Source organism: Panthera uncia (assembly GCF_023721935.1).
Source record: "Panthera uncia isolate 11264 chromosome B3 unlocalized genomic scaffold, Puncia_PCG_1.0 HiC_scaffold_1, whole genome shotgun sequence".
NCBI lineage: Eukaryota > Metazoa > Chordata > Mammalia > Carnivora > Felidae > Panthera > Panthera uncia.
In genome coordinates this window covers 5,827,760-5,841,716 of record NW_026057582.1, presented here as the reverse complement: position 1 = coordinate 5,841,716, position 13,957 = coordinate 5,827,760, and the positions used below count along the sequence as shown (strand labels likewise).

At 44.8% G+C, this 13,957-nt stretch overlaps 1 long non-coding RNA gene across 1 annotated transcript; it reads left to right on the top strand.

Annotated features, from left to right (window-relative positions):
* The first annotated feature begins 1,319 nt into the window (after nt 1-1,319).
* On the top strand, nt 1,320-13,816 carry LOC125909188 (uncharacterized). Its single transcript, XR_007453596.1, has 3 exons — nt 1,320-1,701; nt 2,046-2,601; nt 13,516-13,816. It is a non-coding gene; the product is annotated as an uncharacterized LOC125909188 (long non-coding RNA).
* The last annotated feature ends 141 nt before the right edge of the window (nt 13,817-13,957 follow it).

Below are 13,957 nucleotides of genomic sequence, written 5' to 3'. Positions count from 1 at the left end.
GCAGGCAGGGATGGAAACGAGGATATTGGTTGGAATGCAACCGCAACCACCTAAAGGAAGGGATCGCTGTGTCTGGGACCAGGGTGGTGGGAGCCCTCAGGTTTGCTTCTGAGAAGCAGGGGAGGAGAAGAAAGAAGGAGGGAGAACAGGATAAACTCAGGACCAGGAGGGAGTGTTGGTCTCGGAGTGCACCAGTGTCAGAGTGGAGGAAACCCGACGAGGGTGTCCAGGGTCTCACTGAAATGTGAATTTCTGATGAACAACATACTTTCCTAGTATAAGAATGTCCCATACAGTATTTGGGATATACTTACACTAAAAGGGTATTTGTTATTCATCTGGAATTCAAATTCGACAGGCTGTTCTGTGTTTCGTCCTGCAATCTGACCGACCGAGGGCACAAGAGTTTGGCTGCTGGGCATACCAAAGCTAGAAGAATGGGCAGGTCTTGGCCATGTGAGTAAAGAAGAAAGGAGTCCCGGGTGAAGGGAATCACGCCCATCCCTTCTCTGAATTTCTGTGGAAGTTCCAGAACGCAGGACTCGATCGTCTGAGGGAGGACAGCAGCAGCCCACCACCTACTTTAGTGCCTCTAGAGGTCAGAAGTCAGAAGGACCAAAGTTCTAGAGAGACAGCTAAATCGTAGTTTCACAGAGTTTCCTCTTAAAACTTCAAGGGTATAAGGTTTGCCTTCATTGCTCACGGAAGAGAGGCCAGATGCCCATCACCATTCTCTTCCAATCTTAAGGTCTGCTGTATAGCTTGAGCCTGAGCTTAGCAGTCCATCAATAATTGTGATCATCCATGCACAAACACTCAGTGAGGGTCTACCACGTTCCTGGGCTGCATTCCAGGTCTTGTTCAAGTTCACCCAGACCTGCCCAGCTTCGGACCTCCCTGCCCACCTCTCCTTGCACTGCCTATCCCCTGCCTGCACTCCCTGACCTCCACCCAGAAAATGGAACCAACAAAGTGAGAAAGGAAGAGACTGTTGAGAGCTGTACACATTACCCGAACGAATGTGCAGAGATAGAAATGTATGTTGTGATCCAGGGGACAATGAAGAAATCAGTGTGATTTGAAAAGAATACAGGAGAGAATTGGAGCCGTTGAGAGCTGGGCTCCTGCACATCCCGTGCAATGGGAAGTTTGGAAGACCTTAGGGTGGAAGAAATAGCTAGAACAGCAGGGAGGGAAGCCAAAGAAACATTCCACTTTCCAGAGCCTATTCACAGAGGTAGCCAGGGGTGGAAATGAGAAAACACCCTGCCTTCATGAGATTTTTATTAAGAAGCAGAAGAAGACGTTAAATAATGGCTTATTTGAGTGCACATCCTCGGCAGGGGAACAGCCAATGATTTCAGAGAACTATATTATTACTTTGTGTTTGCTTATCTTTTTCTCTCCTTACCTGATAATCATCTGTAGCTCTATCTGTCTTTTTAAGGACATGTGAGAAAATGGAAAAGGTTACAGAGGACAGTCAAAGAATTGCATATTATTACCTGGCTTTCCAGAGCTGACTGTGCAATTGTTTGTTTTTGATGAGATAACAATGAAGATAGAATTGTTCAGAGCAAATGCTACTCTCATTTCATCAAGCCATTCCTCACTGTCCCACTCTCACATACAGCTGCCCCTCCCACCACTGAAGACTCTCAGGGACACTAGAGCCACTGCCAATGGAGTGCTTGGGAAGAGGTAAAAGCCTTCCTTTTTGACCTCCATGCCCACTGGGACCAATGAAATTCTTGTATTATTGGGGTGGTGCTAATTTCTTGCACAGGGTTCTTGGTACCACGTTCTTGCACAGGGTTTCCCCAATAAGCCGTGTTGCTGCCTCCCTTCATACCTTAAGTATGTTGGCCCTTCCCAGTGAAACACCCCCTTGCCTGCTTCCAACCCACCTGCACTCCTTAAAGGTCCTTTTCTCTCTGTGATGCTTTTCTCCATCACCCCAAGCGTATTTTGCCATTGCCCCCTTTGTTCCGTGGATGTAATACATTTCGCACTTTAAGAAAATGTTTCCACTTCCTTGTTTCCAGGTCTTCCTTCCATTAGCCTTTGAGCTCCCCTGGACAGGGGTCATAGTCTCTGTATTTCTGGATGCACAGTTACTTCCCCTTGGATTTTTGTGCAGTAAATAAATACATAGCAAAACATAAGACTTTACCAGGAGTAGAGGAAGAGTATTCTTCTCGGAGTCCTCTACATGCTGTAGGACTGGCTCTCCATCGTATCCTTACCATGTTCCTGGATGCCTTTGCATTTTAAAGAGACCCTTGCTGATTCTTTATGAGCCAGATTGCAGAGGAGAAATCCATACCATTGTAAAGAAGGGAACATTTCTTCATGAGGTCGGCCCTCTATATTGTCTTCAGTCTCACCTGGAATGCAGTACAGCCTCGTGTGAAAGACTGTGGACTATGGAGTCCAAACACTCTGGATTCAAACACAAGCTCTCTCACTACAATCCTGTGCAACCTTGGAGAAGTAACCTTTTAGTTTTATGAGCCTCAGTTTCTTTGTCTGTAAGAAGAGAAAAATGAAAGCATCAACTCTATTATGGGAATGTCATGAGAGTAAGGGGAGCTAACACAGGTAAGGCTTAGCCCAACACCAGCTGTAGCAGTGTTAAAATACTGGAAGTTATAATTGGTGCCATCTTTTATTTTCATTCAAGCAACTCAGTTGATTAATTCATCTCTTCAGCAGCCAGCAGATGTAGCTTTATACTACATGGTTGTCATCACATGCAGAATGGTTTTCATAAACCCATGAAAAGTTATTGGGCTCCATCCAGAACCTCTTGCCCTAATCCCTGCTGCAATTCACTACCCAGAGCAACTCCCTGCCTTCTAGGATCCCAGTCTCATGACTCCCCTTCCACGGATATCTCAGCCCTTCCCAGATCTGATGACTTACCCACTTACTGGCTTGGACTTCCTGGTTTCCAATCTGGGTCACAAGATTGGTTCAGCTGCCTCCTCACTCGCTGTAATGCCCCCAAGTATTATATCTGCTCTAATCCAGGCCATGAGATCTTAAACCAAGAGACAAATTTAGAATAGATTGCTTATGTAATTCCTTTCAGGTAAATGAAGAGGTACTGAGATGGAGAATTTCATAGCTTCTCTAGAAGTAAAACCATCTTTTACAGATATATAAATATGAATAATATGTTAGAATATAGATACTCTTCTGGAAGCGATCTGCCATAGTTTATTTACAGCTGGGTTAATGGGGATGGGGGAGTGGGGTGTGGTGAGTAGCAGACCCTGGCTAAACACTCACCTTTCCAGTTACTCACTGTTGGTAGCAAACAATTCCAAAGATCACTGGATTAAAACAACAATTTCTTATTTTTAGAACTTACGATTCTGTGGATTAAGAATTTGGAATATATAGAGAACATATGTAATATTATATGTGTAATGCTATCATAGTATCTCTTTAAGTCTGCCAAAGTCTTACCTCCAGAAATTGTAATTAGATTAGGGAAGAAAAAAGTCTTAACTCAGATTATATTAATTAAAACGTACAAATGGGTTCTGTAGCTTAGCAACAATGCCTATCACCAGTTACCATGTATGTCAGTAACCAAATTTGTACATCAGATTATGTAGAGTTGTTCCAGGAACCAACCCTGCATTATTCAAGGAATCCAGAAAGAATAGGCAATGGAATTATGCTGATTTTTAAATATAATTTTCCAGCAGTTTAAGAAGAATAAGTTTCTCATTTAAAAAGCCAGCAGGGTCAGCAGGCAACAAAGTTCTGTTTTAGTTGGAAATCAGTGGGTGGGAATATAAAGCCATGGGTTTTTTTTTTTTCCTAAATGGAACTAGAAAAGCAGCAGATCTAAAAAGTTGTAATCAGCCAAATTTCTTTTTATATATATAAATATGTGAGTAAAAAGTTGGGGCTTTCTTTCTGTTATATTTTTTAATTCAACATAACAGTAGCAAATCACCTTTGCTAATCCCACTTCCTTTTCCTGCATAAAAATCTTTCTTTGAGGGAGATCAAAAGCAATTCATTTGAAATCCCATGAACCTTGGGAAACCAGGGATTTAGGAAGACAAAATAGCCCATGACCATTCGCATATGAAAGTAAAGGGGTATGATTATCCACTGGTATCTCACCTGTTCCCATTCCAAGGGGACCTAAGTTGGGTGGCTCTGGGTACAAGTTTCATGGGTTGAAACTGGGGAAGCAGTCAAGCCAGGGATGGATAAGATGTGGTGGGTTATGTGGGGCGGCTGAGAGTGGACTGAGCCAGGGGAGATCTGAGAGAGGCAGATGGGGCTCAGAGCCAGTAAGACAGTGTCACTCAACGGCTGCAGAATAAGGATTGGAATGGGTCACATTAGCCTACGCCCTTCATTAGCCACTATCCTTGGACCAGTGGCTAGACCAATTTGTTCACCTACGAAATAGGGCTTACAATGCCTACACATGGTTTGTCTGACAGTCAAGTGAGACCAATGCATATGAAGGGCTTGGTTAAATACCTGGCATGTAGGGATGTCCAATAAATGATCTAAGAGGCCGTGGCAGGTCTGAAATTGGTCAATGAACCAATAGGTCAAGATCCTGCTAAATGTTCTGTCAGGACAGGAAGGAAGTTAAAAGCAAACTGGGAGCGTCTCTGGGGTGTTTCTAACACACCCCTGTTGGGCAGGGGGGTTGGGCACTGATTTGGGGCAGTTGCTGTCACACCCAACATAACAATGGCATTGAACGGGAAGGTGCCTCCTTTGAGGTCACAGATTTCTTCCACCTATAGCCTTTGTGCATGTCCATTTTTGGATGTACGTGTATGTGTGTGTGCGTGTCTGTGCATGTGCACATGGCACAGGATCAATTTAACAAATGTTATCATGCGTTCACTAAGGTGGTTTGCCATAGAAACCCTGAAATGAATCCTTTGGACAAAGGAAGGATCTTCTGGTCAAGTCATTCTCAAAGCATATCGTTTTGCTTGGTGCACTTTTCAAAGTGTGCTTATTTTTACGACAAGGCAGTAAAAAGCATATGGACCCTCACGTCAGAATATGAGGATGAAAATTCTGGCTCTTTAACTTATTTAACTTTTTTAAAGTTTATTTATTTATTTTGAAAGAGAGAGAGAATGAGCAAGAGTGGGAAGGAGGGGGCAGAGAGCAAGAGGAAGAGAGAGAGAATCCCAAGCAAGCTTCTCACTGTCAGCGCAGAACCCAATGAGGGGCTCCAACTCACAAACCATGAGATCATGACTTGAGCTGAAATCGGAGACCTAACTGATTGAGCCACCCCGGTGCCCCTGGCTCTGCAAGTTATTTAAGACAAGTGCCTTAACCACCCCAAGGCTCGGTTTCCTCATTTTTGAATGGGGCTTGGTTACAGCATGCTCCTGTATTACCATGTTTTTATTAGTATGGAATCCCTTTTTTAAATTTTTTAAAATCTTTATTTAGTTTTGAGAGAGAGAGAGAGAGAGCAGGGTAGGAACAGAGAGAGAAGGAGACACAGAATCCGAAGCAGGCTCCAGGCTCTGAACTGTCAGCACAGAGCCCGACGCGGAGCTCGAACTCACGAACCGTGAGATCATGACCTGAGCTGAAGTCGGTCGCTTAAATGACTGAGCCACCCGGGCACCCCAGGAATGAATCCTTTTCTACCACCTTTCATACAGTTTGTCACCAAGTCCTGTAGATTCTACAGCCATCATGTGTGAGAAGCTGTGCTTCCTCCCCTTCTCTCACTGCCCCTGTCCCGCCTCAGGCTGTCACTCACGCATGCTGTACTTTCCAGTGACAGCCCCCGGCATGACTTCCTTGCCACTGCCCATGCTCCAATTGCAAGGAGCCCCAAAACCCATCTACACAGGTCTCCTCCCCTCCTCCCATCCAAAGAGCCCAGGCTCTTTCTGGTGACTCACACAATGTGTCTTTTAAAGATGAGTAGTTTATGTCCGTAACACCAAACACACCGAGGCTGTCCGAGACGAGCACCTTTTCTGGTTCTCTATTTCCATTTGCCTTGGCTAAGTTCTGCACCTACTGGGTCCATAATATGTGCACATTAAGTGATAAAGGAGAAAACCCAGGTCACTCTAAAGGGCAAACATTTTGGTGCAAATTCCAGATTTCTTGAGTTGAAAGTTACTCATCCAAGAGTCTCCCAGGGAGAGATAAGCAAGCCCTACTCTTTGAGTCGTCTATAATTAGACTATGACAAATAGGTTCAGAGCATGTCATAAAGAGTAATCTCTTTGTGAGCAGAAGTTCTCTTGTCCTTGAGGTACTTTCTGTGTCACTCGAATCTTATGTTCTAAAATCTTGGATATATTTCTGTCTAACGTAGGCAACTCTTGATTTCCTTTGCTGTGGGTGGAAGTGAAGATGTGAGCAGTCCCAAACATCAGAAAAACCCACAATTATATATGTTCAGCTATCTGACAGTTCATTTATATTCAGCATGATCAGTACTCTCTTCCTGAGCTCCAAACATGTGCAAAGTGCAAGGCTATAAAAATATAAAGGGGGATGGGAAGATACAAATGTGATCATTAGCCAGTTTGACCAGACTATTAGATGATCATCAATATTTGTGGGAAATGCCACTGCAAAGGTAAGAGGGTGGACAATAGAAAGACCCGAATGCCGATTTGAAGAATGATGAGTCACTAGCAAGGCGTCCACAGTGGCATCTCTCTTCGCAGATCATCACAGGAATGATGCCCTTGCAGCGTGACCTCAGCCATCATACACTCGTGGCTTAATTGTGTTCAGGTCTCCACTTTCCCTCTGTCCTGAGATAGAATGATCACAGATCAGGTTCTTCCCAGCACCACGTTCTGGAAAAAAAATGCTGGCATCCAAAGGAGTTGACCTTGGATCCTGGGTTCTGAGAAGCACTTCAAACCCTCCAGGGGTGGAAGCCCACGGGGATCTTGCCCAGCAGCAGTGAGAAGGATCAGGAAGCTGCAGGTGCCTGGCTCGGTCAACAAACACACAGCGCACTGAAAAGAGACTTCAATTTACAGCGACAGACACGGATTGGCTCAACTGTGGTTCCCAGTTGTTTGTCTTGTGGCTCGGGGTGCATCGTTAACTCTCTGTGCCTCTAATTACTCATCTATGAAATGGGAGGAAACAAACATTCCTGCCTTAATGGACTTTTTCCCCCAAAATAGTGCCTTAAAAGGACTGAAGCCCGTTTTCTCAAAGATCAGTTATTCAAGAAGAAAAAAAAAAGGAAGGTAAATCTGAACTCAGGATCTCTACCACTGCAATTTCTACCCAGAGGAGCACAGAAGTAGGTCCAGGCTAGAGGACATCCACACAGAGAGACAATCAGGGCCCTGATAGACCAGGATGAGTGTGCACTATGATGAGGGTGTTGCTTAACTCCTGGTCTTACCCAGAAAAAATCAAGGCTGCGGCATGAGGGGAGCACCAGATGTTTCTCTGAGGTTTGAGATCACGGGACTGATGCACTGCACAACTTCTTTGTAATCCACACAGCCTCATATACTCTGAGTGATGGATCATCATTCCTATTATTATCCAGAGTTTCATCCCTGGGGAAGCCTGTGACTGTGGCCTTTGTTCCAATTTTCTCTCCTGTGTATTTATGGATACATATTTACCTGTGCCCTATATATTGCTAGAGAGGATCGAAGGCAGTTTAAAACGAATACAGGGATGACGCGTTCAGAAAATAAAACGAAATTGAAAATAGGAGCAGTAGAAAGGGGGAGTGCCGGTATCTGTAACATGAGTTCAGACAACTTCTGGGCCAAAACCTCCTGGCAGCCAAGGCAAAGAGGAAAACATGAGCGATCCTTAGCTTTTGTGATCAGCACAGAAGCCGGCTGGTTCTTCAGAGACTCTTTTCCGGATGCTTTCTGAGAGGACTGTGTCTAGGGATTCCATTGTCAGAGGTGAAGTCCAAGAGCCCAGAGGAGCCACTGGGCCCGGCTGGACTAGGAAACAGGCAGCAGGAAGAGCTTTCTGGGGAAAGGAGAGCTCAGGACTGGGTTGTGGATGACCAGAAACGGATCGGGAGAGAAGGGTTTTCAGGAAGGGAACCAACGGGTGTGGACACCCAGAGGTGAAGCATATTCTGCCTGCCTCCAGGAAGAGGACACACTCAGTCACCCACCATGGCAACCCACTGAGTTCATCCGCACACGCGGGTGCCCATAAATATTTGCCCAGTGGAAAAAGCCAAGAAGAATGTGGCCAAGCCAGCCAGAAAACAAAAACCAAAGGACTGGTTAGCTCAGAAATTCCCCCAGGCTAAACATGTCTGCCAGTGCAGTGAGTCTGTGTTGTTGAACAACGTGACGTTCACAGACTTTAAGCTACGGCACCCTTCGTCTTTCCCTTTGCTACAGTCTTTGTCTAAATAGTGCCAAGAAACATGGCTCTTTAAGGAATCGCCTAGCACCTTAACGCTTCCCCAGTGGGCACTGGTATCAGTAAACTCTCAGAGGGGAGGTGGCACAAGACTGCCTCCCAGGTGACAGATCCAAGCTGACGTTTTGAGTAGAAGCTGAAAAACTCCCAGAGCACCTTGTCGATTAGCTGGTACTGAGTCTCAGTAACTGAGTTTGGCTAACTTATTTTTTGCACACTTGATGGTGCCTCAGATGAATCCCGGGGTAGCCGAGTTAGGAGCAGCCAACAGTTCACTTAACAAGCAAGCTGTTCACTTAACAAACTAGGAAGCCTGGCTTGTGTTTTACACCGGGTCACAGGGGCACTAGAGACCCGAGCGACAATATCCGCATCTCTCAGCCCCTCTCTGCCCGTTGTGCTCACTCATCTCAGGTGGCTCTTTTCTTCCTCTCTCCCCAGCTCTCCCCCATCCCTTTCCCTCTTCCTTTCTGTCTTCCTCTCTCTGTTCTTCCCCTCCCCCACTCCCTTTCTCTCAAAACACTTAGGATATGTGTTTCACCCTCAGTGTTTCAAACGTCACATTGGCATGTCTACAAAAAAGTCGCTTTTCACTCATTCTGCTCCCTACCAAGAAAGCACGTTCAATGCAATTTCTTACATATTATTTCAGCCCTGAGGAAAAACATCACTTATTATGTTTTTTGATAATTTCTTACCCATCCGTCTCTCCTTTTATCTCAATAAATTGCATATTGGGTGTGGCAGGCAGAATAATCGTCCTCCAAAGATGTCCATATCCTATTTCCCAGCACGTGCGACCCACAGCTGTCAGCTGCCAGCCAGTTAGCACTGCAGATTGGTTCTCGAAAGAAGGGAACTGCCAAGAGAGCGTGTATTTCGTGAGCAGCTACTAGCTCCCCTGCAAGCCTTGCTGACCGTATCCTGTGTCTTTGCAGCACATGGCAACAGGTTGGTACATCTCGAGGAGCCAGGACTCTGAATTTCATTTAGCATTTAATTAACTGGAATAGACCAAGGACTCCAATGGCAGCCCCCGATTGCAATCTGTGGATGGATGGGCATTTTTATCTGAAAATGATGACCAGCTTATCTTCTGTCGCGCAGCTATCACACGTGATATGTATCTCTCGTTATCCCAGCCAATCAAACACAGAAAGTTTATTAAGATTCTATCATCTGAAGTTATCACCAATGATAGGATTTTTCATCTGAATGTGCTTGTGTGCAATACCGTATTTTGTCTAAGAGACCCTCAGGAGAATGAGAGAGGGAAGATTATTACTTAAGAGAGAGCAATGAATCTATGGTCAATGACCAAGTCATTTAAGGAGTGTGGCCACCCAGAGAATTACAATAACCAGATCACTTAAAAAGAAGTCTGAAACTCCCTTTATTTAAGAAAAGAACTGACAAGGCTACAGAATAACATAAACAGAGGAAGAAATCAGAGTGATCCTATAGTAAGAAGGGGAAAAAAGCTATTGCTCTGGTGAGTCATTGGAAACGTAAGCCAATTCTGTATTTTGCTACAAATAGGTTCTGAGGTTCGTAGAAGCCATAAGAAAAAAAGAAATGTGATCAGCCCTGAGATTCTGGGGATCCATGAAATGAATACAGTCCTTTATTTAGAGAAGCTAGTTTTCGTTTAGGTCACTTATGAACAGGAAATTTGGAGAAGAACCCACTCACTCAAACACTGGGGGTATTAATTCATACAGTCAGCAAATGTCTCTTGAGTTCTCACTTAGGCTGGCCATCATGTTGGTGCTTGGTTTTCAGTGCTAAATCAAACTTACCTGTTCTCTTGGTGTAGATAAGCCACTCTGCGCAACAAGCAGACAACGAGACAAAGACAGTAAAATGGGAGAGCACTTCCATGGAGGTTTACACAGCATCCACCAAGGACTCAAGGGTGAGGCTGGTTTTCTGGTATTTGTGCAACTGGGGAAGTTTTCAAAGACAAGACAGAAATTTAAAGAGAGACATTCATCTGGATGTTAAGGAAGGTGACCAAGTGAAATAGGCACGGAGACAGGACAATTATCCATAATGACCAAGGTCCATAAGAGAGGTCATTGCCAAGTATTAGCCTCCCTTCTGGGCTGAAAGCTCCTTGAGAGTACTTCTGGCTTCGGTCTCCAACGTCACACTCCCAGCATGGACTCTGGCATGCCGTGGTTGCCGAGCAGGTTTTTAAGGAAAGAAACAAGAGATGTGCTGGAGAAAGCCTTGGTGATCGGGAGACACATCGAATGTTGTGGGGCTTGGACAACCAGCGTTCCCTGTTGACAGTAAGATCTCACCTAAATAAATTGGGCAGCAATTTTGAACTCCAACGGCTGTTCAAGGACTGCATAGAGGGTTTTATCAGTTTTCCAGAGACCTCTGGAGTTTAAAAGATCATTTCACATCCTTGATTTTGGTGATGCCCACAAACATCTGGTACAGGAAAGAACAGCCTGGTGGGATACAGGGCTGGAGAAAAGACTGGGGGCAATGATTCCGCTCTAACTCCTTCCACATTACATTGTTTTTGCGGTATATGTATATCTGCCTCCCCAGTTACGCTGAGAGCTCTGAGCCAGGGACCGCATCTGCATTTTCATGGCAAATTCCAAAAACCTTGGGTGGAATCCGTTGTACCACCTGGGAACTGTGTGAGCCTTGGGCAAATAAATAATTAAAACTCTCTGAATTTTAAATCATTCCTCAGTCAAATGTGGGAAGAATGAAATCTGCCCATGCGCAACTCAAAACAGCTGCAGTCCGGTGTCCCCAAACTCAATGTGGCTAACTTCACATCCACAGAGTCTTCTGTCACCCCCCTCTCCACCCTTCAGGCTGTCCCTACTAATTTGGGAGCAGTTTTGAAGGACTCTGCTCCCCTCGTTTTCATTCGTTTCTCCCCTGTTCCCAGGAGTGTAAGGGAGGTGAGTCTGCCAGCAGGCACTGCGCCTTCAGCAACTCGTATCTGTCCAGGACCCCCTGATGCCTGCTCTTTCTTCATCATCTTCTTTGTTGCCCTGACTTTTTTTACCTAGTTCGGGGACCTATCCCCTGGATTTTTCTACTCTCTATTTCTAGAGCCGCGGGGGCCACTTTAAATGCTTCTGGTTCTGCCTCCTGGTTCCATAACTCTTTACTATTACCTCGAAACCTCTGACAACAACCCCTCCTCGGAACTCATTAACACCGTTTCCCTGTTAATTCATTAGCGCTTGGGAGCCCCAGCGATGATCTTTCTCTTCCTCCCACGGTCTCTGCCCTTACAAATTTTATGTCTGAGGTTTCTCCCACATTCCGTTTATTGTGACATCATTTATGAAGTTCTCCCTCGACAGGAGAGGAGTCAAAAATAACTATATATCATTTTAAATTGCTCTGGTTGGTAACTCTACATTTTAAGAATATCAAGGAAAAGAAAGTGTCTAATGACAGGGCTACAAGTGGATAAAGAGCTGACAGGGTAATTGCGTTACCAGATGCTCCCATACACCAGTTAGCTGCTTCCGTGGCCTATTTGAAGCAACGGGTGTCAGGTCAGTAATTAGGTTCTCGCAGACAAACTAGAAGTGCCATCTGATCTCTGAACACCCCCATCACTCTCATTTATGCCAAGTTCAATATGAAACACACCATCACCATCCTTTTCCCTCAAGGCTGCCAAAAGTTCCCAGGGACATCTCCCCCCGCCCGCACTCCCACACGAGTTAATGAAGTCAATGCTTCCTCCGCATGTCAGAGAACTTGCTCCCCGGATGGCAGTACTTTGGTGCCCGTCAACAACAAAAACACCCAACAGCAACCTTGACTCTACTTTTGAGTCTTTTCTTCTGACTGTGGGCTGGCTGACATTTTCACACTCAAGGTTTCTTTGTATTAATTTCTTTGTTTGATTTCCTAATGCAGTCAACTCTTTAGAACAGAGCAACAGGCAGAAGAGCCAGGAGAGCTGAATTTAAGCCCCACAAGAGCCATTAACTTGCTCTGGAGCACTAGTTGGGATCTGATGCCAGCCGGACATGTCCGCATTCATTGGCCCAGGGTAGAGTCTATGGGGAAATAATGGGAGTAGGGCCAGACTAAGCCATGGGACCTTGAAGAAGTCCATTAGCAGGCTTCAGAGCTGGCCATCAGGTCAAGGATAGTCAGGGACAGGTTGCCAAACAGGAGGACAGATTCTGCTAGTGTTGCCCACCCAAACTAGATTACCCTTTTTTCTGACAACAAGCATCCCTGTTTCCTCTTGAGAAATTTCATTTTTTTTTTTCACTATCAGCGTGTATGTTCAAATAAGGTTGATGTAACCCCATTCCCAGACACCAGGGGATGCGTGTGATCCCAACTCTTGCTCAACAGAGAAAGACTTGGAATTATTAAGGAAAGGGCGCTTTCTTTGTGGGCAGATTTCTAAACTCAGGGTTTTCTGGGGCCACCAGAAGGAGAGATATCACTTAAAAAAAGTAAATAAAGTCAACGTGGAGGAGAAATGAAAAGATACCAAGCCTGAGTGACATCATGCAGCTCCTAGATGCAACCATGCCTGAAACAAGAAGCACATTTGGACTTCCCAGTTATGGGATGACACTAATCTCTCTTTGTTTGGTTTAAGCCAGGTTTAGCTGGGTTTCCCTCCCTGATAATGGAATGATCCCAAATAATAGTGTTGGATAGAACTCAGCCCTAGAAGAACTGACTACTGGTCAGCTCTGTAAGAAAGGCTCCCTTGAACTAGGGAACATTCAGTTGTCAAAGCCAAAAATGAGTGTAGGTGCCAGAACAAAGCAGAAACACAGTGACCCAAACTAAGTCAGGGGAGTTAATTTGGAGTCAAACAGTGTCAGGGTCTTTCAATGTCTCCCACTCAGGTCAAGACAGGATGGGTCTCCTGGTTGGACTTGGAGCCCAACTATAAAGGAGCAGGTGCTATTTGCCATGTTCACACTGACCCAGGAATTTTGGATAGGCCATTTTCTTCCCGGACCTCCCCAAATGTAAAGTGAAGAGGTTAGATTGTCTGCTTTTTCGCTGCCTAAAAACTAAATCTCCTTGAAAACTATAATCTCCAGCCCCTGAAATCTATAATCTCCTTCTCTTATCCAGCCCCAGTGTGCAGCAGTGGTGAAACCAGAAGATATGATGCCCAGGATGGCTAAGAGAGTCTCAGAACAATGGTTCCTGGGACTAGAATAAAAATTTTTTGAGAGCAAGGGGTCTGGTTTCTATCCCCATTATGAAGACTTTCTCTTAGCTTTCAATCAACCTTCCACATAGCTATCCAGGAGAGTTTCCAGTGAGATCTTATTGTTTCTCTGGCTAAAATTTTCAGTGGCTACAAAATACATGAAGTCTCTGTGAAGACAATGCTTAGCCAAAAATAGCGTTTAGAAGATATGAAGTTAGAACATTCTGTCCACTGAAAATTTGGAATTTTATGAAACTCTCATTATAATGCTTTTTTTATATTCTTTAAAACAAAGACATAAGTGGCATCCATAAGTGTTATGTGCTATGATTGTCTATGGTGTGGATTTTATTATCGTAT